The 25,387-nt window shown below is 39.1% G+C and overlaps 1 protein-coding gene across 2 annotated transcripts in view; it reads right to left on the bottom strand.

Annotated features, from left to right (window-relative positions):
* Nucleotides 1-20,226, bottom strand: part of TMEM108 (transmembrane protein 108) — a 240,388-nt gene extending 220,162 nt beyond the window's left edge. For both annotated transcript variants that reach the window (XM_063450666.1, XM_063450668.1), the window contains exon 1: nt 20,109-20,226. The gene's annotated coding sequence lies outside the window, so the exon portion shown is untranslated. The remainder of the gene's footprint in view (nt 1-20,108) is intronic.
* Nucleotides 20,227-25,387: the final 5,161 nt, after the last annotated feature.

Below are 25,387 nucleotides of genomic sequence, written 5' to 3'. Positions count from 1 at the left end.
CTGCGTGTGTGTTTGTGTGTGGCTGTCTGCCTGTGTATTTGTGTGTGGCTGTCAGTGTGTGGCTGTCTGCCTCTGTGTGTGTGACTGCCTATGTGTGACTGTCTGGGCAGACTAGATGGGCCGAATGGTTCTTATCTGCCGTCACATTCTATGTTTCTATGTCTGTGTGTGCGTGTGGCTGTCTGCGTGTGGCTGTCTGCGTGTGTGTGTGACAGGGTGTGTGGGAAGGGGGGACAGGAAAGGGGGGGCGCTGTGAAGATTTTTTGCACAGGGCGCCCAAAGGCCTAAGGCCGGCCCTGCATACAGCTAGGGAGTGCTCAAAAAACCATAGATGTTTATTAAACCCAATATTAAAAAAATAAAAAATAAAAATGTTATATTTAAACATGTTGACATATACAAACACCTCCACAAAATAAACCATTAATAAAGATTATATAAATTATATAATGGAAGCCTGAGTTCAGGGCAGAGATTAAATTAGCATAGCAGCTACATGTAAATAAAAATAGCAGAAAGAGACAGTACAAATAGAGGACCCAAACAGTAATTAAAAGAATGATGGAAAATAAGTCCCAAACTTGTTGATCAAACTGCCCAAAGTAAATGAGGCTAATATTTTTATTATTATTATTATTATTATACTATTTTTGAATGTTTTCTTTATTTTTAAATATTGGGTTTAATAAATATCCATGATTTTGCTGCGGATTACAAGATAACCAAGTAAGGTCCACACCTCAGTGTTTTTGAACCATTAATGTCACAAGGATACACCAAATTAACTGGATGATGTACTATCATTCAGTCAGGTATAGAAGATTTACCATCATACAGTGAGATATACAAAAAAGGGACTTTATTCCATTAGGTGTAGTACTGTACTCTCTTACAGTTAGAAACATAGAAACATAGAAACATAGAAACATAGAATGTGACGGCAGATAAGAACCATTCGGCCCATCTAGTCTGCCCAGTTTTCTAAATACTTTCATTAGTCCCTGGCATTATCTTATAGTTAGGATAGCCTTATGCCTATCCCACGCATGCTTAAACTCCTTTACTGTGTTAACCTCTACCACTTCAGCTGGAAGGCTATTCCATGCATCCACTACCCTCTCAGTAAAGTAATACTTCCTGATATTATTTTTAAACCTTTGTCCCTCTAATTTAAGACTATGTCCTCTGGTTGTGGTAGTTTTTCTTCTTTTAAATATAGTCTCCTCCTTTACTGTGTTGATTCCCTTTATGTATTTAAATGTTTCTATCATATCCCCCCTGTCTCGTCTTTCCTCCAAGCTATACATGTTAATATCCTTTAACCTTTCCTGGTAAGTTTTATCCTGCAATCCATGAACCAGTTTAGTAGCCCTTCTTTGAACTCTCTCTAAGGTATCAATATCCTTCTGAAGATATGGTCTCCAGTACTGTGTACAGTACTCCAAGTGAGGTCTCACCAGTGTTCTGTACAATGGCATGAGCACTTCCCTCTTTCTACTGCTAATACCTCTCCCTATACAACCAAGCATTCTGCTAGCATTTCCTTCTGCTCTATTACATTGTCTGCCTACCTTTAAGTCCTCAGAAATAATCACCCCTAAATCCCTTTCCTCAGATGTTGAGGTTAGGACTCTATCAAATATTCTGTACTCTGCCCTTGGGTTTTTACGTCCAAGATGCATTATCTTGCACTTATCCACATTAAATGTCAGTTGCCACAACTCTGACCATTTTTCTAGTTTACCTAAATCATTTGCCATTTGGCTTATCCCTCCTGGAACATCAACCCTGTTACATATCTTAGTATCATCCGCAAAAAGACACACCTTACCATCAAGACCTTCTGCAATATCACTAATAAAAATATTAAAGAGAATGGGTCCAAGTACAGATCCCTGAGGTACCCCACTGGTGACAAGCCCAAGCTTCGAATATACTCCATTGACTACAACCCTCTGTTGCCTGTCACTCAGCCACTGCCTTACCCATTCAACAATATTGGAATCCAAACTCAAAGATTGCAGTTTATTGATAAGCCTTCTATGTGCAACAGTGTCAAAAGCCTTACTGAAATCTAGGTAAGCAAAGTCTACTGCACCACCCTGATCTATAATTTTAGTTACCCAATCAAAAAAATCAATAAGATTAGTTTGGCATGATCTCCCTGAAGTAAACCCATGTTGTCTCTGATCTTGAAATCCATGTGTTTTTAGATGTTCAACAATCCTATCCTTTAACATGGTTTCCATCACTTTCCCCACTACTGAAGTAAGGCTTACTGGCCTATAGTTGCCCGACTCCTCCTTATTACCTTTCTTGTGAATGGGCACAACATTCGCTAACTTCCAATCTTCTGGGACTACTCCTGTTAACAATGATTGGTTAAATAAATCTGTTAATGGTTTTGCTAGTACACCACTAAGCTCTTTTAATAGCTTTGGGTGTATTCCATCAGGTCCCATTGACTTATTTGTCTTTACTTTTGACAGTTGAAATAGAACCTCTTCCTCTGTAAACTCACATGTAATAAATGACTCATTTATCCTTTTTTTTAACAGAGGTCCCTTTCCTTCATTTTCAGCTGTAAATACCGAACAAAAATATTCATTGAGGCAGTCAGCTAGACCTTTATCCTCATCTACATACCTTCCTTCTTTTGTTTTTAATCTAACTAATCCTTGTTTTACTTTTCTTTTCTCATTTATGTATCTAAAAAAAGTTTTGTCCCCCTTTTTTACTGACTGGGCTATTTTCTCTTCTGTGTGTGATTTGGAAGCTCTTATAACTTGCTTAGCCTCTTTCTGCCTAATCTTATAGGTCATTCTGTCTTCCTCACTCTGGGTTTTTTTATAATTACTAAATGCTAACTTTTTGTTTTTTACTATTTTACTATTTTGGCCACATCTGCGGAGTACCACAGTGGTTTCTTGAATTTTTTGCTTTTACTGACAAGCCTACATACATATAAAGTATCTAACTCTAGAGCTGCACCGTTCCTGTGGATCTCCCTTCCCTTCTCTGTTAGACTTTCACCCAGTCTACAGCCCTTGAAAATAATAATTGAAAACTCACTTCTTCAGGAAAGCATTTCAATTAACCTGCTAACAGCTTTCTCTCCACACATCCTGATTCCTCTGCAACGTTTATTAAAAAAACAAAACAACAAACAAACACTCAAGCACTCAAGCCCTCAAGCCCTCAGTGAATACTATTTTAGCAACCTACTTTTCTACCCTACCTTTTGTGTCACTATACCACACTACCTCTAATATGTAAGCTCATTGAGCAGGGCCCACAACCCCTCTGTTCCTGTGCATTGATCTTGTCTGGTTTCAACTACATGTCTGTCAGACCACCCATTGTACAGTGCTGCGGAATCTGTTGGCGCTTTATAAATAATAATAATAATAATTCCAGCTTTGGTATAGAATAGCACATTTACATTTCTCAATGTAATACTTTTATTAAAATATTAATGTTGGGGGCGTGGCTAACTGCCGAGCTTAATGTTTGCTTGAACCCGAGCTCTGGCTACCAAGGCCGACAATCCACATCAATCCGGATGTTTAGGACCTGCAAATCACTAGAATAAAGGATGGCACAAACTAAAACAAAGAAGAACTCTGCAAAAAACGAAAAACAAAACTTTTTTGGCAGTAAACAACAACTAGATGCCACAGAGCAACTGCGGCCCTCACAAGATGGCGACGCCAGCCCAAACCCTCGAGACTCACAGCAAGATACAGGACTGCCTATAATGACAGATCAACTCACCAAAAGCCACTTACAGATAGCGCTTGATAATTTATCTCAGAAGCTCATCATGCCTTGGCAACACTCCATGGACTCGCTAAGACGAGACGTACAAGAGATCAGCAAACGTAACTGCGTCCTATGCCTCCTCATGGTGACGTAACCGGACTTACGAACCCTACCCCTGAATAGGTATGCTAGCCATTGATCCTATGTTCCATATACTATGAATGTCTCCTATTGAAGTACTACCTGTTTATCTTGTTGATTTACGCATGCTATGCTAATCGTCTGGATCTGCGCATCCATCAATGCTTTTTCACACTCTACGAACGTTGTTTTAGGGGCCTGCGCGCCTCATACTCTGATTTCTACAATTCTACCCCTTAATAAAACAAGATTTAAAAAAAAAAGAGATCAGCAAAAGAACATCACACGTCGAATCCAAAATGGATGACTTCGCCACGGCACATAATGACCTTGCGAGCCACGTGGAGCATCTGGAGCAAAAACTCACGATGACTGAAGTGAAACTAGCAGACCTGGAAGATAGCTCCAGGAGGAACAACCTGCAGCTGCGGGGAGTCCCTGAATCGGTCGAGCCGGAGGATCTGCAGGCCTCATCAAGGCCTATGCGCCAGACATACCGGGGGAGATGTTGCTCCTGAACCGGGTGCACAGGATTCCAAAACCGAGGTACCTGCCAGATACCGTACCAGGAGATGTACTCACGAGAGTGCACTACTTTCATATTAAAGAGCTGATACTATGCACGAGCAGGAATAAATCTACACCACATTCAGACTACCCATCAGTAAAAATATTTGCCGACCTGTCTGCTACAACTTTGAAAAAAAGAAAGGATCTCTCCCATATTGCGGATAACTTGAGAGCAAATGGCATGTGATTTAGATGGGGGTATCCAACAAAAATGATTATTTCGCGAGAAGGAAAGCTATATACAATCTCCTCACCTGATGAAGGAACAAAGCTGCTGCAAACCTGGAGCATAGCAGGCAATACGGCGGAGAAAACAACAACATCTTCCCGTCGGTTGCAGGTTGAATGGACTATGATACCTGCAAAACGAAATGATCACGACCACTGCTAAATGGAGCTAAAGACCCGAATAACAAGTTATAGCATGCTACACAGGCATACGATATGCCTCAAACCTCTGGAGAGATCCTTTGAAGCACCGAACATATAACACCCGAACCATGACAATGAACACAGCAAACAGAGACAACTGCCCGCGAGTCATAAGGGACATGGATGTTAAGTCCACTTCAAGAATATCAGCGGCATCTGATGAACAGCACAGCGTTCTCTCCCATGAACACAGCACAAAAAAATATGAAACAAACTAGAAAAAGAAATGAAGACACTGGGAAACTCAGACTCAGGGACAATGCCTACTTAGAGGTTCAGGTACCGTACAAGCACACATGTAGACATATGCATCTCAACCACTCTATCTCATTTATATATCATGAGTTCACTATATATTTTCCACCCCCACACACATACTCTTATGAGGGAAAGTAGTATGGTATATCACCCCAGAGAAAATATTGTACCCACGTCAAGCACAACACAAAAGGCAAGAGTCCTCAGATGTAAGAATGAGAAATATAGATAAATGTACAGCACTTGTCAGCTGTCAATAGACTATCTCACCCAAGCAGTTATTAAGATGATACGCGACTAGGAAATCCCTGATTATTGGGACAAACGTAACAAGTACACACATATAAAATATCACATAAAAATAAGCAAGTAAAGGATAAAAAACAAACAAACAAACAAACAAAAAAAAAACTTATCTATATATACATATATATATATTACTCCCTACTTGTGTTCAAGTTAATAGAACATATGTTTAAACTTAGGTACGGATTACCTGAATCGTTGATGTATGGACTAAAGTGGGAAGATAACGGCATTATGCATGTTCCTCAAGATGTTAAATGGTATGACTGTACTACTATGCAAATATTTAGGTGTCTTGGATCACTACGTATCCACTAGCAGACGGCAAAGAGGTTCTCTCCTAGAGCTCATACTATGACATACATGGGTCAACACTTACATGACCAGGTCCTAATCTACATAAATATAACGTTAAGGCCGTTAGCCACCCGAACATATATCTTGATATCTACCCCCCATGGCTCCGCAGCTAGGCGCCATGACCCCAAACGGGGTAAGTTGTAAAGACCCAAGTTATATCCCCCCCGGTCACCCGCTACTTTCCTACTCCTTCCGTATTCCCAGTAAATATGATGCTCCAAATTCTGGAGCACTATGTATCAAACACCTAAGAACACCATATCTGACACATCTGTGAGATAAAACCATACAGAAGATGCAATCCAAGGGAAACACAGTAACAGATTCTGGGCAACCTAAACTGTCCCATATGCACTACTTTACCATTCACAAATGAGTGTGACTATACAATCCCATAATGTAAGGGGTCTTAACACTCCGCCTAAAAGAAGAGTACTGTTGGAAGCAGTGAAACGTGAACACATTGATATCATGTGCATACAGGAGACACACTTTAAGCAGAACAATGTCCCAGATTTTGGCACCAAAGATTTTCCAACTAAATTTCATGCGACCCACTCCTCCAAATCCAGGGGAGTATCTTTCCTTTTCCACAAATCTCTCACGTTTGAATTGTTGCAACTTAAAAAAAAGACACACAAGGACGCTATCTCATAATTTATTGCAGTATTAATACTGGTAAATACACACTAGTAGGGATTTATAGCCCAAATGTAAATCAGAGGAACTTTCTACTTAAAGTCCTCAACAAAATTCCACTTACGCAAAAAACATCGATGATACTGTGTGGGGACATGAATCATGTTTTACACCCAGTAGCAGACACCTCACTCGAGCAAGGAGCTCCCAGGAGGAAACTTCTTACACAACAATGCAAAACACTAAATAAGGTAATCTTAGAACACAATCTATACGATATCTGGAGAATACACCACCCGACCGAAAGGGGATACACATACTTCTCCCACATCCACAAATCCCACTCTAGAATAGACATGATCCTCGTTACTGCCGACATTCTACAAAGAGCAATGAATAGTGAGATTGGGGATATAGTGTGGTCTGACCACGCCCCAATATCAGTATAGTTACAGGCCAAATTCGACCATAGGGGAAAACCCCCATGGAGATTAAATGATGCCCTAACCAAACATAAAGACTTCTGCACACAACTAAGACACGACATCGGTGAATACTTACACAACAATACATTACCAGAATTAACGCCCACAACTACTTGGCAAGCTCACAAAGCAATTGTTAGAGGGATTTTTATTAGTAGAGCATCTTATCTTAAAAAAACTAAAGAACAAAAATACCTTGATTCATTAAAAAAAGAGATCTACAAAAAGCCCAATACACAACTCCTACGACAGAATTGACAAGGGAAATAGTCCAAATCACAAAACAAATAAACGAGCTACTATTAGATGAAACGGCACATATACTTCAGAACCTGAAAATACGCAATTACACACAGGGTAATAAAGCCGGAAAGGATTTGGCATCGCTTTTAAGACAGAAACAAGCCCAATCAAAAATTCCATACCCGCATAATCGCACAGGGGGAAAAATATATGACCCACGGGAAATCCTAGCAGAAATGGCTAACTTTTATGACACATTATACAACATACAGCAGGACTCCCAGACACACCAACCGTCCACGCAGGAAATCCAAGACTTCTTATCTAAAATTTCCCTGCCTAGTCTAACAGAGGATCAAAATAAAGAACTCCGTGCCCCCATTACCTTGACTGAAATCCTACAAGTAATAAAATCGCTACCTCTTGGCAAATCGCCGGGCCCAGATGGTCTAACTAATTCTTAATATAAAACATTTAGCCACATCAAAGGACCACAATTAGTGGATACATGTAACCATATAATATCCACAGGCACTATGCCGCATGACATGCTGATGGCACATATAGTTACACTGCCAAAGTCTGGCAAACCACCAAATAAACCCCAAAATCTATGACCCATATCCCTGTTAAATACAGATACCAAAAACTTGGCCACACTGTATGCCACACGAATTGCAGACATGATGCCCACAATAATCAAACAAGACCAAGTGGGTTTTGTGAGGGTCAGACAGGGAGCTGAAGGTACAAGAAAGCTATACAACCTACTATACACAAAGCAACAACAAGGGGAGCCCAGTGTATTCCTGTCGCTTGACGCTGAAAAAGCGTTTGACAGGTTGCACTGGGGCTTCCTAAGAGAAACACTACAGAAATTTAACTTTCCACAACAATTCCTACAATTAGTAGCGGCACTATATTCCAAACCCTCGGCCAGAGTAACAAATGGAGGCTTCGCATCACTGCCCTTCAACATCACTAACGGAACTAGACAGGGTTGCCCACTGTCACCACTCCTTTATATCCTAGCCTTGGAGCCACTGTTGCAAGCCATCAGGGATGAAACACAAATCACTGGCATCACAAGAGGGGGGAGGGAATACAAAGTAACAGCATTTGCCGACGATGTAATGTTATCGTTAACCAACCCGCAAATCTCCATCCCAACCTTCAATACTTTACTAAAGACGTACAGTGCTTGTTCATATTACAAGTTAAATGTGACTAAGACACAAGCAATACGTCTATTTACAACACCTGAAGCAACCAAAACACTACAACAAACCACCGCCTTTGAATGGAGACAAGACCACCTTGCATTCCTGGGCATCAAATTCACAACTCATGCACACAAACTGCTCAAAGCCAACTACATCACACTTCTTCACTCTATCAAAACTCAACTCAATAGTTGGGAAAACAAATATATCTCATGGACTGGAAGAGTGGCTGCTGTAAAGATGATGATCCTCCCCAAACTCCAATATTTATTTCGCACCTTACCCATACTACTACCTACAGCATACATTAAAGACGCACAGAAGACAATTAACTCCTTTGTCTGGGCTAAAAAACATCCTAGGGTTGCTGCAAACACACTTTATTTAACACAAACAAAAGGAGGTATGGGACTCCCAAACCTAGATCTGTACTATAAAGCGGCAATCGCAAGTACATTAGTGGCAGCTTTTCACTCACACACCACGCCTCCGGCGTGGGTACACCTGGAGGCGTCGCACACAGAAGGATATGAAATTACAACACTAGCAGGAATAAACAAAACCCATAGCAAGAACTTCCATAATATTCTCCCTGTAACGTCCTTAACCCTGAAAGAGTGGGATAAATACATAAAATTCCTCAATCTTAACACAGAGTTACTCCCAACAATGCTACTACGCTCTTTTGAAATCTTGATCCCACAACTAAATATCCGAAAGTGGCCCGATTTAGGTCTAACGCATTTACACCAACTCATGAACAAAGGTGACTATTTTGCCTTTGCCTTACTACGAAAGGAGTATAAACTTCCACCCACGGCGGAGTTTGCACATAGACAGATAATTTTGTGGATCAAGAGACATAGTGGGTCGATACACACAACAAACACAAAAGGGAACATGACAGCATTGGGACAACTATGTACAAAGACTTAAAAAACGTCCGGCATACTCTCCAAAATATACACCAGTTATTTACCCATAAAAAAGATACGAGATTTGACTTTCACACAAAAATGGGAAAATGACATAGGAAGACAATTGCCAGAAGAAAATTGGCGAACAAGCTTTGTGGCCCACAAACACCTAGCTCTATGCACATCCCAGATAGAAATGTCAAGAAAAATGCTTTATAGATGGCATATGGTGCCCACCAGGTTGAAATACATTGACCCGACACAGACAGGAGCCTGTTGGCGATGTGGTCATGACACGGGTGATGTCATGCATATCTGGTGGACGTGGCCTGTCATCACAAAACTGTAGAGGGATACAAAGTCCCTTATACAGCAAATAGGGAATATAGATATACCATTAAACCCTGAGATATTCCTTTTACAACATATACCACAGGACCTTTTAAAATCCCTAAAATATCTCCTTTTCCACATATCCATGGCAGTAATAACAGCTATAGATAAGGCGTGGCTACAAAAAGACCCTCCACTATTAGACAAGATTATCTCACACCTAGATACCATCAGGCTCTATGAATGCACTGTCAGAGCATATAGGGCGCCACAACAATTTTGGATAGAAGCATGGAGAATATGGGACGCATACAGACATCCCACGAAATGAAGCATACAGAAAGGGAAAGAAGCAATACAGACGAGAGCTGTAGAATAAACATAGAAGTTATGAAAAAAAAAAAAACACTATGCAAAAAAGCAACACATATATTATATAAACTTTAACCACAATATCGCCAAAACTTAAACGGAAAATACCGGGAATCTATGTCCCCCCCCCCACAACCACCCAGCAATACCCGCCCCCCCCCTTAGATTAAAAAGTTTTATGCACACAAGGTAAAACAGGTGCGGACAGACGGACTAACATAAGCAAGATGGCATATGCGCATCATCAATGACCCAGATCAATATACAATGTAAGCACCACAGACAACTGATAAAACGGAACAATATGTTCAATAAGGAAAGACCACTAACACTACGATTTATATGCATATCACTTGGCTCTATTTGACGGGAGCTACGGCTCAGTATTGCACTACAACAACCACTATAACTGGCAACAGCATGCTAATATGCCTAGATCACCATGTACAATAAAGATCACTTTGTACGATTTATGTATCCTGTGCATTTGATAGATTTGTAAATAATGTGACGTGTGTTAATGCTAGGAAGGCAAAATGATTGTCTGTATGATAAACACAGGGGGCATTGAGATGTAAATTGATAATAGTATATGAGAACAATGTATATCTACTGTCTGTACCTTATAAACTACAATAAAAAAAATTAAAAAAATCATCTTCAAAATTGGGAAATTCTTGATGGCAGAACATTGTTAATAAAGGCTTCTGATATTAAAAAAAAAAAGCACTATAAACACATAGTAAGAAAAACACAAAAAGAGCACTATAAACACATAGTAAGCATTCCAGGGCAGAGCCACAGTTGGCATGCAAGAATCGAAGTCCCCGGTAGCTCTGCAATGAACAACTCTTCAAATATTTATATGATCTAGTTTATTACTTAACAATGACATTAATACAGAACTTTATATAATTCCAAAAATAGAGAAGGCATCCAAAGTCAACAGCCACTGCTGACATAAAACAAACAAAATGAAAAAAAAACAAAATAACAGGACAAGGTTTTCAGGGCAATTTAAGTACATCAATCAGCAGAGCACAAAAAGTCTCTTGTGGCAAAACTAGTCACTTTCTCAAGAAACAATGAAACATCTCACTAATATCACATTTCATGAACACGGGTCACTTTCTAAAAGTACCAATTCTCTCTGACATTGTAAGTTCATATTATCCTGCATACTGCTTTGCAGTTTATATTGTGTCTGGATGCCACCACAAAGAGCTGAATTAGCTTTATGATAATTTAATTAAATTAAATAACCAACTTGGCCTACTTAAGTGAAATGCCTAGTAAATGAAAGAATCAACTTTGCCGTTTAAATGGTCTATTAAAAGAAAGGGCCAAGTCAACTTATCTTGAAGGAAAATAAGCGTTCAGTTCCATTGAATTTACAAAGAGAGAAGATAATATTGTAAATATTTGATCTTACCAGAGAGCATTTATTTTGTTCTGGAACATCTACTGTTTCATTTCTTGCAAATTTGCTCAGGGCATCTGGTACATTACCCTGCCAAAATTAAGTAAATAAATACACAGCTAAATCCTAAAGTTTATTTAAGCATTTAAAATTAGGATAGATAGTTAGAAGACCGGTGGGTGCCGTTGCAATATTTCTCATTCTTACCAATCAATATTTACATTTCAATTTAGATCCTTTACTAATATCTCTGTCTGTATACTCCCCGCTTTGTTTATTGTTCTTGATTATTTTTCTTATTTTTTTTTTTAAACAATAGACTTCCTATGTTTTGGACTTCTCTCTCAATCTTCTTTCCCCCTTATGGGACAACTCTCTCACTTTTTGCTCAAATCATCTTTACTATCGGGATATCAACTTCCAATTTAAAATGGAAATATTCACTGAGCCTCAAAGGTCCTATATTTTATAGACTACATAGTTTTCCATGTATTTTTTTTCTCATTTTTTTGATGACCTTGAAATACATGATATTTGTTAAAAGAAAAACCAAGCATGTAAGTGTTCTTAAATAAAGATGTGTCTCCAATAATTAAAAAATATAAGAATTCTATTCTTGAAAAACATATCTTCAAGTCACATTTCTGTCTCTAAAGTGATTAGTCATTGAATTAAAGGTATCCAACTGAATAAGAGACATTTGATCTAGTCAACATGCATTTGCCAACACATGTATTGTTACATTTGTACATGTTGGTTGCTGTTGCTAAATAATGTTTTCAGAGCATTCTACATGATCAACAACTGCCATTTCATCATTATCATGGACTGATAATAGCTGTTTGACCATGACTCCATTAACATTATATCGCATACGTGTTAATATACCTTCACATCAAAGATCATTGTTGACAGTGGATCTAAGCAAATGTTTTTTCATTGCAAAAGACAATAGTTGAAAAAAACAAAGGTGTCGTTTTAATGAATTAAATGTTAATGCATAACTTTATGTTTCTGATTTGTTTGTCTGTTTTGATGATTTTGAATTTGCAGTTACTTCACTGTTTTAAAGTTTATTTAAAACTCAGACAACTGGGTTTCCTTTGATACAACCTTTAACCCCTTAAGGACATAGTACATGTGTGACATGTCACGATTCCCTTTTATTCCAGAAGTTTGGTCCTTAAGGGGTTAAAGTACTGTAAATACATTACATTTTTGTGTTGTAATTTTTAAAATATAGCTTTTTTTTTATTATTCTGAAATATGTCTAACAATTTGCCTTGTTAACATTTGTACTTGATTCATTTGTTTCAAATTAGTGTATTTAAATTACTAATTGCAAGTAGTGATTCATATTGTATATACACCAGCGTCTAGATTCTCACTTGTTCTGATAATCAGGGATATTCAGAAATAGAATAATTCCTGTCCTAATGTGTTTTACACCCCACCTCCAATAGAATGTAAGCTCGATTAAGCAGGGTCCTCTTCAACCTATTGTTCTGGAGATGGTGGAGTCTGGCAAACATTATGCTCGATAAGCATAAAAAAATAAGATCAGAAAATATGGTTAAGTTAAAACCAGAAATAGCAAATAAAGACCTAAAAAGCTGCCAGTATCTGATAAATGCAAGTTTAAAAATTACAAAATGACAACCAGTGAAGTGCAATGTTTAAGGAATAAATCACAAAACTGTTAGAAATGACAGTCTATGAATATATACTTTCTGACAATGTTTTTGTTTCATGCTATAGACTTGTACTGCAGGCCTTTTTGTTTGGTTTCTTTTCACAAGAATAACCATTTCTTGTAGAAACATTTCCCAATGCTTGAAGCGTGCACTTTAATGCCACTTAGACAAAAGCCAGTTAGATATAGGTGTGATTCGTCAGGAATTCAAACGGAATGTAAAGTTTTAGGCCCAAATAGTACAAATTTAAAACCTAGCTGGATTGGAGACATTTTCAAATTCGGCTATTTTGAACTAAAACTTTAAAATTAAAGGGCCACCCCACATCTTGCTGAAGTGCTTTATGGGTGCGGAGTATCCCATTTCAAAGGCGCTTTATAAAAATGCTGATTTATGTGAGAAATCGGCACTTTTATAATAAATTATTGACCCCTCCCCACTGGCTGTCTATCAAACAGCCAGGGACGTTTCTTCCTGTGTCTATTAGCTCCAATTAGCTCTACTTGAGTGCTCCTGTCTTTCCCTCGCACACCACCTTCTCAGACCTCAGATGAGACTATAGGCATGTAGACAATCGTGTGTGTGCGCAGAGGTAGACGTTCAGAGAATTCTCAATGAGAAGCCTCTGATAGGCTATTTCCCCATGAAGAGACTTTTGGCCTCTTCCAATGAAAAAGGGCAGTGCTTGCAAAGGCTGTAGTTTTAGAACTGCACGCATGTATTCATTGTGAGTATATTTACTTTATAGTGATTTCTACTTTTTTGCCTATTTGGGCAGTGGGGTGTCGTTTTCATGAATAAAACATTAATGTATAACTTTATGTTTCTGTTTGTTTGTTTGTTTTGATGATTTTGAATTTGCAGTTACTTCACTGTTTTAAACTTTATTTAAAACTCCGAGAACTGGGTTTCCTTTGATACAACCTTTAAAGTACTGTAATTACATTACATTTTTGTGTTGTAATTTTTAAAATATAGCTTTTTTTTTAATTATTCTGAAATGTGTCAAACAATTTGCCTTGTTAACATTTGTACTTGATTCATTTGTTTCAAATTAGTGTATTTAAATTACTAATTGCAAGTAGTGATTCGTGTTGTATATACACCAGCGTCTAGATTCTCACTTGTTCTGATAATCAGGGATATTCAGAAACAGAATAAGGAACACCGTGTGACAGTTCAGGCAGGATAAATACTGACAAAGGAACACGGATTGTTCTCATTTGCAATACTGACCCATTCTGCAAATAATATCATACATTGATATGTTTGCCTTTGTAACGTACAGTCATTTTTGTACAGAATTGCCTATCCAGCTGGTGGGCACAGGCAGCGCTGCACCAGATCTAGCAATCTTTAGTTTCTTTTATTATTCCTTTGTTCAGATTATTGCTTATGTGGAATAAACACCAATTGTCTCTTAAATCCTCACCACTGCATTCCTTTCTATCATGAATATTAGCGATGGTTGGATGTATTCTGAAGAACACTTGGGGGCTTAATATAGAAACAGGATTAAGGTTTTTTTTCCCACTAAAGTGTTAAATAGACACTCCACTGCTCAAGTACAAAATAAATAAATAAAATACCACTATTTAGTAGATATACCACCAATGAAAAACATGCATCGAATAATGCTTATTTCTCATTGGAGGTATACTTGAAATCAGCTTGCTAAAGCTGCAGATCTCTTGTCTGCTGCCTTTGCAAACCCTCCCCTTCTAACCCCACCCATAACGTACTGTGGCTGTCCAATCACAGACTTCCCAATGCAACTCAATGAGAAGTCTTTGCAAGGTAGGTGCTCTGGGCAATTGCTGCCTCTTAAGTTTGACTCCACTGAGGTAATCAAACCAGGAAGAAACAGGACCTGCTGCCTGATTAAAAGCCAAAGGGAGTGTGACAAGGGTAATTTTAAAAAAGTGCCAATCTCTATTGAAATCTGCACTTTTTGTCAAATTAAAGTTATCAACAAGCTAAAGTGCGTAATGTGTTTGGAGTGTTCAATTAGGTAACACTCTTGTTGTAGTTGTCTTGTAATATGTGCAAATTGTTACTGAGTCTGGAGACTTGGTAACTGGATTTCTAATAGGATCAACATAAATCACCTTGAAGGAACAAGGCTATACTTCAACTGGACTAATAGCTCATTGGGTATCACATTGCACTTGTTTAATTAATTCTAAAAGTGATATTTAGCATAATGGCATTTTAAAGTCTGTGTGTTGATAATATAAAATTTTGCTGAACAATCATGCAACTAAAAATAGCTTATATTAAAGGAACAGGAAAGTCTATATTTATTTAACAGAGACAATAGCAATCTTAAAGGACAACTGTCATCGAATTTGAATGTCTCACTTGTTATAAGTTTATTAGTTTAATGAAATGTAATGTAATGATATTTTTTAAATTATGTTTATTATTTTTAATTTTTTATCTAGCTGACCAGCCATGTTGGGTCAGACTCATAGGGCTGATAGGATTGGGTCTACTCCGCTTTGTGCCCCCTCTTCATGGCAGGTGGAGAGATTAACGATGCCGAGCGGGAGTACGGAGAATTTTGGTCTTTGGCTTCACTGGCCAAAGGTAAGGCTCAGGGATGGGGTAATAAACGCTTTTATAATGTATGTTTTTTTTTTTAAACTATTAAATGTATTAAATTATCCCCTTACTACTGCTCCATCCCCCATCAAAGAAACTATCTGACATCCCTCTTAACCCACTAAAGCCCCTATTATATCCTACATCCACTAAAGCCCATTTAACCCATGCTTCCTTTCCGGCTCCAACCCACCTTGAACCCACTGCAGGCCCTTTTCCCCTGCACCCACTACAAGCCCTATAACCTCCCCCCTTGCACCCACTACAGCCCCTATTAACCCCTGCACCAAAAACTGCCCCTACTCCACCTACACTCAACACAGCCCCATTCCCTATTGCACCCACTACAGTCGGTACGCCCACTGCACCTATTAAAGTGGCATTAGATCTTAACAGTCTAGAGATCATTATGGTTACTCCAACCATCATGACCATTACCCTGGCGCCATTCCCCGGTAATAGGACAAAGGGTTTTACAAAGTTCTACCCTTTTAGCTTGGTCCGTGCCAGGTCTCCAGAGCTGCAGAAACCAGATGCCAATTCTGTCTGCCATTCATTGGCTGATAGCATCAGCTAATCACTCTCAACCAATGAATTACATTCTTTTGCTCTCAGCCAATGAATGACAGTGTGCACTGGAACTCTAGTTCTGGACTAGCTGATGATTCCCAATGACAATACGTGAGGTGGAGTTACACCTCCACCAGCAAAGGAGTCAAATTCTGTTTATGCAGAGTTTAATAGCAAGACACTGCACATACAGACTCCAGGCATTACACCACAGTGCCAGTGATAGTTATAGATGTCACTTTGTCAGCTTGAATAATGCTGTATCATGTATAAATATATGGCTTAAATTCTGTGCACCTCCATTCCAAAAGTATACCAATATTTGGGATCACAAGTCAAACGCTTATCTTTGAAATAAATTATTAAATGGGTGAAAAATGAATAGTACATCTCATAAACACATTTTACATTACAAAAGATAATATATTTAGCTCTCAAACGTCAATCAGCAACTGAAACCCTGTGAATAATGACAGATACCTGTTTATAAACATCAGTGATTGTCCTGACTTGATAAAGAAATGCTGAACATTCTAGAGGTTTTGCAGACATTTGTAACCACAATAATACGAAGTGAATTGGCCAGTGAAGTAACAATGCACTGAAGTGTGAATTTATGAATAACACAGCCATATCACTAAAAGAAGTTTTTGGTAGCTTTACAGCGATAATGATATTAAAAATTGGCTTTTCAACTTCATAAGAATCATTGCATAACCTGTGCCAGTATAACAATCTGTTGCTTAAGGAAAAAAGGGATGAAGCACTCAGTTACTGCTCATAACTAAAGAATCAAACTGTCGACATTGGCCTCGGGTTAACTGACCAGACTGCGATGATGGGAAACTATAGAATTTGCTCATTAAAGGGTTAATGTAATCTTATGTATGCCAGTCTCATTTATTAGTGTGTTGTGAGTCATCTGTCTGATGACTTATAAAGAGTATGCAGGAAAAAATCTCTGACTCAGCATTTTCCAAGTCTTTTGACATATATTTCACAACTTAGTTCTTAATTCATTCCGGTAGCCTTGGTTGGTGAATAAACCCCTTAGGTATGTGAACAGCGGTAAACAAATGATCAAGTTGCAAAATTTTGTCTGCATTGTTACCTTTGACATTTGTGGCTGCCTGGCTAAACCGTCAAATTGTTGGAAAATGGTTCAACCCCTGTAAATTAACTTGTTATGGACGTTGGCGCTCCTTTAACTTACTCTGTTTTTATGAGTGTTTACCTTTTCGTCACTGTGTCTGTTTTAACTTATTTTTTGTTTTTTGTAAACTTTTATCAAACCTTAAAAAACACAAAGTGTTTTTAAAAAACATGTGCAATTTCTTTGTAATATAAGTCTATAACTTGTTTGTTACAGGAATCCCAGTGATAATAGAGAGCATATTTAAAATATATATATATATGACTTAGTTTGTGATTGTCTTGTCTTGTGTAACTCTCTAACAAACCTATATCTCCCAACCGATGGACCTGTCTCCTATTGATGCAGACTGAAAGACTCCAAAACACTTAAAATCAGCTTATACCTTGAGTATCTCCAGCAGTTAGATGGGCCCTAGCTAAACAATGGAAATGTATCTCAATCACTCATCTGTACAAGTTTACTATGTGAAAAATTGGATATGTAACTGCTCTCCCCTCTACTACAATATCTGGAGACCCAGGATTTCCAGCCATTATCTATCTATCTATCTGTCTGTCTGTCTGTCTGTCTATCTATCTTTGTTTCTTTCTTTTGTTAAAATTCTTTGTTATAATGTGACCTGCTTTATACACCTGCTTTCAAAGTTTACAGTAAAGCAGTAAGATACAATTTCAATTGGTATTCTTAACGATGCACAAACAATACGTAAAGAAGTTGTTTGAGCTCAGGCATCGCTATGAATCTGTAGAGTATCTTCTAACATTGAAAGCTAATTTAAAGGAACATGTGTTATAAAGAATTGCTCTGTGATCAGAATTCTACAAGCCTAGTAAGGGTAAGTGATACAAGGGATCTAAATGCAATTGCCTGAGGCACAGGGAACTATTGCAATGGACAAGGTCACATTGTCACTTGAAATTATGCCAATATACCCTGGAATGGAGATGATGGGAAGATGGCATGTCTATTGCAATGAAAACCTCATTAAAACTCATTTCCTGTAAATTTTCCACCCTGTCCACATTATTTTTAATAATAGCTAATTCCCAGCCCCCTTAGATTTGGCTTTCTAATTACCAGCAATCACCTAGGAAACAGAGGCTATTCTTCTGTTCCTCTTCTCTGTCTCTCAAGTCAGTAAGATATCCTTACTTATCTGTTTCCACCTCTTGCACATTGAAAAGATGCCCTGACAAGTGACAGTAAGAGGAGCTGTCCAGCAATCCCTGGTGCTGAATCTCCTTGGTACAAAAGGTGCTTGGATTTTTATTAAGAAACGCTTACAGGCATCAAAGGAAAGCGATATATGCAAGAGCAGGTCAGAGCAGATAAGGGATAATAATGATTTGACACTGATCACTGTTAAAGCACTTTGGACATAAACTGGGTTAATTAAAAAGGAGGTTAGAATGCAAGATAAATATATAAATAAATGTATAAATCGGGGGCTTGTGGATTAATGTCTTATTTTATTCTTCCCCCCAGCACCATGCTCCAAGCAAATGATGTGCCTCATCATGATTTGTTTCAAGGATTATGTCAATTTATCTTGGTTAATTTAAGAGGTCGGCTTCCAGGATTTCACATCTGTTCCCATAATATGGACAGAGTGCCCTGTGCTGAAAAACAATGATACATACATGGGAGATTAGTATAAGCTAAACAAATTGTACACCAGTTGTGGCAAATCTCCTTTGATGCTCTTAAACTGAGCCCACGTACTAGACTTTGTAAGAAGGAAAAATGTTCCTTGATGATCTGCAACAGTGATCAGATCTAGAGAATGTGAAGGGGTGTGTTAATCATACCCTGAGCGCATGAGCCTCTTCCTATTGGTACCTAATGGGTTAATCTGAGCCCTGTTGAACTGTAACTCCCATCTCTCGAAGTCAAGCCAGAAATGGGAGTTGGAGTCTAACAGATGAAAAGGCCTCAGACTGCGTTACAGTCCACCAAGGGTTAAAGTTAATTACAAGGAAAATATTAGCGAGGTTTTTTTTTGTTTTTTTTTTATAATCGTTTAGAATGTTTATACAAAAATAATTTTATTAGCAACAATACATTCATTTATGTATAGCTATTCACCCATACCGGAGGACACCGTAGCCTCCAAGGGCCTGCTAGAAAGAGTTAAACTGTCACCCATCCCATGGGTATACTCTAATTATATGCATAGTTTTCTGGAATTATTGTAATAGATATACATAGAACCTCTGTATTAAAGTGGCAGTACTGGAATTGTGATTTTTATGTCTCTGCGTGGGGGAATAACCGATTATTTATTTTTTTATTTTTTTATTGTGTGTCGCTATTAGTCCTATGTAATAATGTTCCACTACATGCAATGATAGTCAGTTATTCGCAATAATATTCCACTATGTGCAGTTTCAATGTTTCAATCCCCGTCTATCCTATTGCATTCCCTGGAGAGTTACATCCCCCACTTATTTTACAAACAGACTCAAGGCAGACAGAGAAACCCCTCGACAAACGAATGCACATTGCAAAGCAGCTGGGGAAGGTTTGAAGAAAGGCTGGGGGTAGAAGCAGATTCCCTATAAATAAAGCGATTTATTAAAGTTCAGTGTGCTGTTTAATAGAAGGCATGCTGAATAAAGCTTACCTGCCAGCTGAATGCGGTGTGTCCCTCCAGTAATCCCAGTAACCAAGCGATGTATTCACAGTATCCGTGCAGTCCTCAGGAAATGTATCAATCTCAGTGTTCTATCTCCACAGCTCTGGCTGGTCCTCCCCCAACAGACTCTGCAACTGAGGAGGCCAATAGCATGGGCAGCCTGTCATGCATCACCCAGGATCCTCAGCCAATCCGTGCAGGGCACTGGGCTGCCTTTACCCTCCAAGGGAGACTCGGGGATCTGACAAGGGCACAATTGGACCAGTTTACAAGAATCTTAGACCCAATCACTTGGATACATTGTGGCTGAGATAATGTCTCTCTGGTGAGATACCGTGAAGTGGAGATAAGTTTCCTGTTTGATCTTTAGCCAGGTTCTAGCAACACAGACAGCAGTGCTGAAAGCTGGTGTAAAGCTCCGACAGAAACACATGTGATGGCATGTTACAACACAATGTCATTTCTATAGACATATCATTTTTATTTTATTTTTTTTTAAATATTTCTTAATAACCGAATCTACTTCTGTATGTTCAGGATATGAAATATGCAAATGCATTGTTTTCCTGACTGCTCTGAAATGCATTGGATCCTTACATTTTTTTCCCCTCCTGTTGCTTTGCAATGTACAATATTTGTCCAATTTTTTAGATAAGTTGGGTACTGTAACAACTAGGAATGAATAGGTTAGATTGGTAATAATTGATATTGCATGTAGTGGGATCTTAATGAATATATGATGTACAATTATGTCTTTACTTTATGGGTATAGGAGGTGGAAAACATAAATATATATAAAACACATAACATGTTAAAAGTGTGGTGCATTTTTACAAACAACATTTTAAAAGCAGAATTGGAACATTATCTGTGCCAGCTGGGTGTGGAAGCCTCCATTTTCTAAATTATTTTATTATTATTTTATTATGTATATAGCGCCAGCAAATTCTTAGCTTATTGAGCGTGGTCAGGTGACACTCTAAGCCAACAAGTTAGCCATGCACTGTATGTGTGGTGCCCAGTAAAACACTATGTGAGACAAGCATGTCAAACACACGGCCTGCGGGTCGCATGCGGCCCACAGTGAATATCTTTGCGGCCCTGTCTGTCTGTCACTGAGTGTGTGTGTGTCTGTCAGTGTGTGTGTCTGTCAGTGTGTGTGTCTGTCAGTGAGTGAGTGTGTCTGTCAGTAAGTGTGTGTGTCTGTCAGTGTATGTTGGTCAGTGTTGCAAAGGGCGCGGCTGGGCAGTGGCAGACCTGGAGGTGCACCAAGGCACGCAACGCCATGTCACATTCCGACGTGATGTCAACGTGCTCCACCTTCACAGGTTTTCAAGGAGTAGCGTGAGGATCTACTTTAACACAGGGTACAGACGGCGCCATTGGGGTTATACCAGAGGCTGGACTCCAGAGTCGCATACTGGCAGCGGCAATGTAAATGGAGTCTGCTTGTTGGCTAATATTATTATTTTTTTTTTTTTAAACAAAGGCTGGGGTTTAGTAGAGGGGGGTGCTGGGATTTAATAGAGGGGGGTTCTGGGATTTAGTATAGGGGGGACTGGGATTTAGTACAGAGGCGGATGCTGGGGTTTAGTAGAGGGGGATGCTGGGGTTTAGAAGAGGGGGGGACTGGGATTTAGTACAGAGGGGGGTACTGGGATTTAGTACAGAGGGGGGGACTGGGGTTTAGTAGAGGGGGATGCTGGGATTTAGTAGAGGGGGAGATTGGGATTTAGTATAGAGGGGGTGGACTGGGATTTAGTACAGGGGGGGAATGGGGTCTAGTAGGGGTCTACTACGTTTCTATGAAAATTTAAGGGATTTTTTTTTTTGTTGCGGCCCACATAAACTTAAACCTTGTTTATTTGGCCCATGCTAGCCTTTGAGTTTGACATGCTTGATGTAAGAAGTCACACACCTCTAAAACATATTGACTACTTACAATAAGCGGGGGCTCCACTTCTGGCTCCATAACCACTACAACTTGTGCTTAAAAATTGGTTATGGTGCTTGTAATATTATTTTAAGTCTCCCCCAGAGAGGCATAATTTTCTCTTTGGAGAAACATTTGATTAGCCAAGATGATCTCAGAATAAAGTGGAGCGGTGGCCATGGTGAGACTGGAATGCTGTTGGATACATATCCGTATTTGTAACATTAGAGTGTTCCTTTAATGCTTCAGTTCCGATCTAAACCTATACTTCCCTGTGAATTACCTTAACCATTCACCTAACCTAACCTTACCCTAGCATCATTATAAACAGCATTGTTCATTTTGGTGTAATGTCCATGCATTAATATGACTACAGCAGCATTACATTGTTGTTTTAGGGATGTTGACATTTAAAACTTACCACTTCAACAGTGATATTTTAAACGTATACCATCAGGTTTACAAATTCACCCATAGCTTCTAGGAAGTAAACAAAGGCTTTAGTTTTCCTTTTATAACGGCTAACATTGCAAAGGGGTTTGCTCATTAAACAGTGAATTGCATGACAGAAAATGTAGACTAAAACAAGACGTTGGAAGTATTTCTATATCGGCAGATTTTTCTGATGTTTTTACAACTGTTTTGGTTTACATTTTGTTAATTGGTCATAAGCCTGCTTAAATTAGCTCACTGCTTAGTGAATACGCCCCAGAGGCCTCAGTCATGGTATTGTGGTAATTACTTTCTCACACGAGAAGTCCAGTGTGCTCCAGAGGGAATGTAAAGGTAATGCTTTACTGAATTTCTATCACTGGGGGCTAGAATTCGCAGATGGCTTTTAAAGCGGCTGTTGTATATTTATGTGAATTACACAAGTGTAAGAGGATTCTGAGGTTTTTACATCAATGGAGTTCGGATCAGGCAGGAAGTGATTTTTTATTTTCTGCATTAATACTCTAATAGGTTAAGAATGAGAATTATAACCAGAATTGTGCAATTTTAATGTGCCATTTCCTCTCCTTAGGGGTTTCAGTAAAGTCTGCAGCTCCTGCAGAAGCTCTTTGGAATTAAAGTGATTATCAAATCAGACATAAGTGTGTGGACAACAACGTCACGTAAAGATGCTGTTATATCCTAGTTATACATAGGTACTTAGAGCAAACTGTTGCTATGCCTTTATATGAGCAATGCAAATGTATTACAAATATACATTTACCCTTTTTTTTGCCTCTTGATTTTATTTTAACTTGTTTCATTATTCTTGCAGGAATCAGGTATATAGATCAGTTCATGTTTATGCATTTGCTGAATTAATTCAGAACATTTACAGTTTTATTTGAACCAATGTAGGGCAGTCTGCATTGGGTGAAATGAATCAGGAAGGTGCACAGAGCTCCCTTCTTTCGCCAGACCGGTGACCGACTCATTGCTGGCAGGGGTGCCACATGGCAAGTGTCTGCTCTGCAGTCTTTGTGTGTGGCCACAGAGTGGGCAGTGGGAGGTCTGCTGGAATCTCTCTGTAATGATTGCTCAGCTCCCTCACATGCCATACAGTGATGCTGGAAGCCAGGATGTCACATCACCCCAGCACGGCATCATAGTAGAAAGCAACTGGCCAATCAGTTAAGAGAGATCCAGCAGCAAACCAATGGACCTCAGGGAGGAGGCTCCACTACACCTCCCTATCAAGATAAGAAACCTCATTGGTTTGATTTTTTTAAAAAAGAAAGAAAAAATAATTGTGTGTGTATGAATGTGTGTGTATGAGTCTGTGTATGTGTGTGTTCACGATTGTCATAGGTGTGCATACCATATAAATAGACTTGGAGATTCATTCTGGTCCAAACTTAAATTCAATCATATTATATAAAATTATAAACACCGAGCCGAAATGTAGCTGAATCATGAACCAAACGAAATACGTAATGGCTGAGCGTGTTCGTATTAAGTTGTGATTCTGAATTCTGCCTGGGATGCCAAAACAAAAGAGATGATTGTTGGGAAAGACAGTAAATGTTGATTTTACTCACTCCACCCAGGTACTTTTTCTCACTTGACCTGTGAACTAAGTGGTGAGAAATTTCTTGTATCACTGTACTGCACAATATATATATATACAGTATCTCACAAAATTGAGTACACCCCTCACATTTTTGTAAATATTTTATTATATCTTTTCATGTGACAACACTGACGAAGTGACACTCTGCTACAATGTAAAGTAGTAAGTGTACAGCCTGTATAACAGTGTAAATTTGCTGTCCCCTCAAAATAACTCAACACACAGCCATTAATGTCCAAACAGTTGGAAACAAAAGTAAGTAAACCCCTAAGTGGAAGTGTCCAAATTGGGCCCAATTAGCCATTTTCCCTCCCTCGGTGTCATGTGACTCGTTAGTGTTACAAGGTCTCAGGTGTGAATGGGGAGCAAGTGTGTTAAATTTGGTGTTATCGCTCTCACACTCTCTCATACTGGTCACTGGAAGTTAACATGGCACCTCATGGCAAAGAACTCTCTGAGGATCTGAAAAAAGAATTATTGCTCTACATAAAGATGACCTAGGCTATAAGAAGATTGCCAAGACCCTGAAACTGAGCTGCAGCACAGTTGGCAAGAGCATACATCGGTTTCACAGGACAGGTTCCACTCAGAACAGGCCTCGCCATGGTCGACCAAAGAAGTTGAGTGCACATGCTCAGGGTCATATCCAGAGGTTGTTTTGGGGAAATAGATGTATGAGTGCTGCCAGCATTGCTGCAGAGGTTGAAGGGGTGGGGGGTCAGCCTGTCAGTGCTCGGACCATACGCCGCACACTGCATCAAATTAGTCTGCATGGCTGTCGTCCTAGAAGGAAGCCATTTCTAAAGTTGATGCACAAGAAAGCCTGCAAACAGTTTGCTGAAGACAAGCAGACTAAGGATATGGATTACTGGAACCATGTCCTGTGGTCCGATGAGACCAAGATAAACTTTGGTTCAGATGGTGTTAAGCGTATGTGGCGGCAACAAGGTGAGGAGTACAAAGACAAGTGTATCTTGCCTACAGTCAAGCATGGTGGTGGGAGTGTCATGGTCTGGGCCTGCATGAGTGCTGCCGGCACTGGGGTTCATTAAGGGAACCATGAATGCCAACATGTACTGTGTAATACTGAAGCATAGCATGATCTCCTTTCTGCGGAGACTGGGCCGCAGGCCAGTATTCCAACATGATAATGACCCCAAACACACCTCCAAGATGACCACTACCTTGCTCAAGAAGCTGAAGGTAAAGGTGAAGGACTGGCCAAGCATGTCTCCAGACCTAAACCCTATTGAGCATTTGTGGGGCATCCTC

Source organism: Pelobates fuscus, chromosome 4 (genome assembly GCF_036172605.1).
Source record: "Pelobates fuscus isolate aPelFus1 chromosome 4, aPelFus1.pri, whole genome shotgun sequence".
Lineage (NCBI taxonomy): Eukaryota > Metazoa > Chordata > Amphibia > Anura > Pelobatidae > Pelobates > Pelobates fuscus.
Note: the sequence above shows the minus strand (reverse complement) of the source record. Positions and strands in the feature narration are given on the sequence as shown.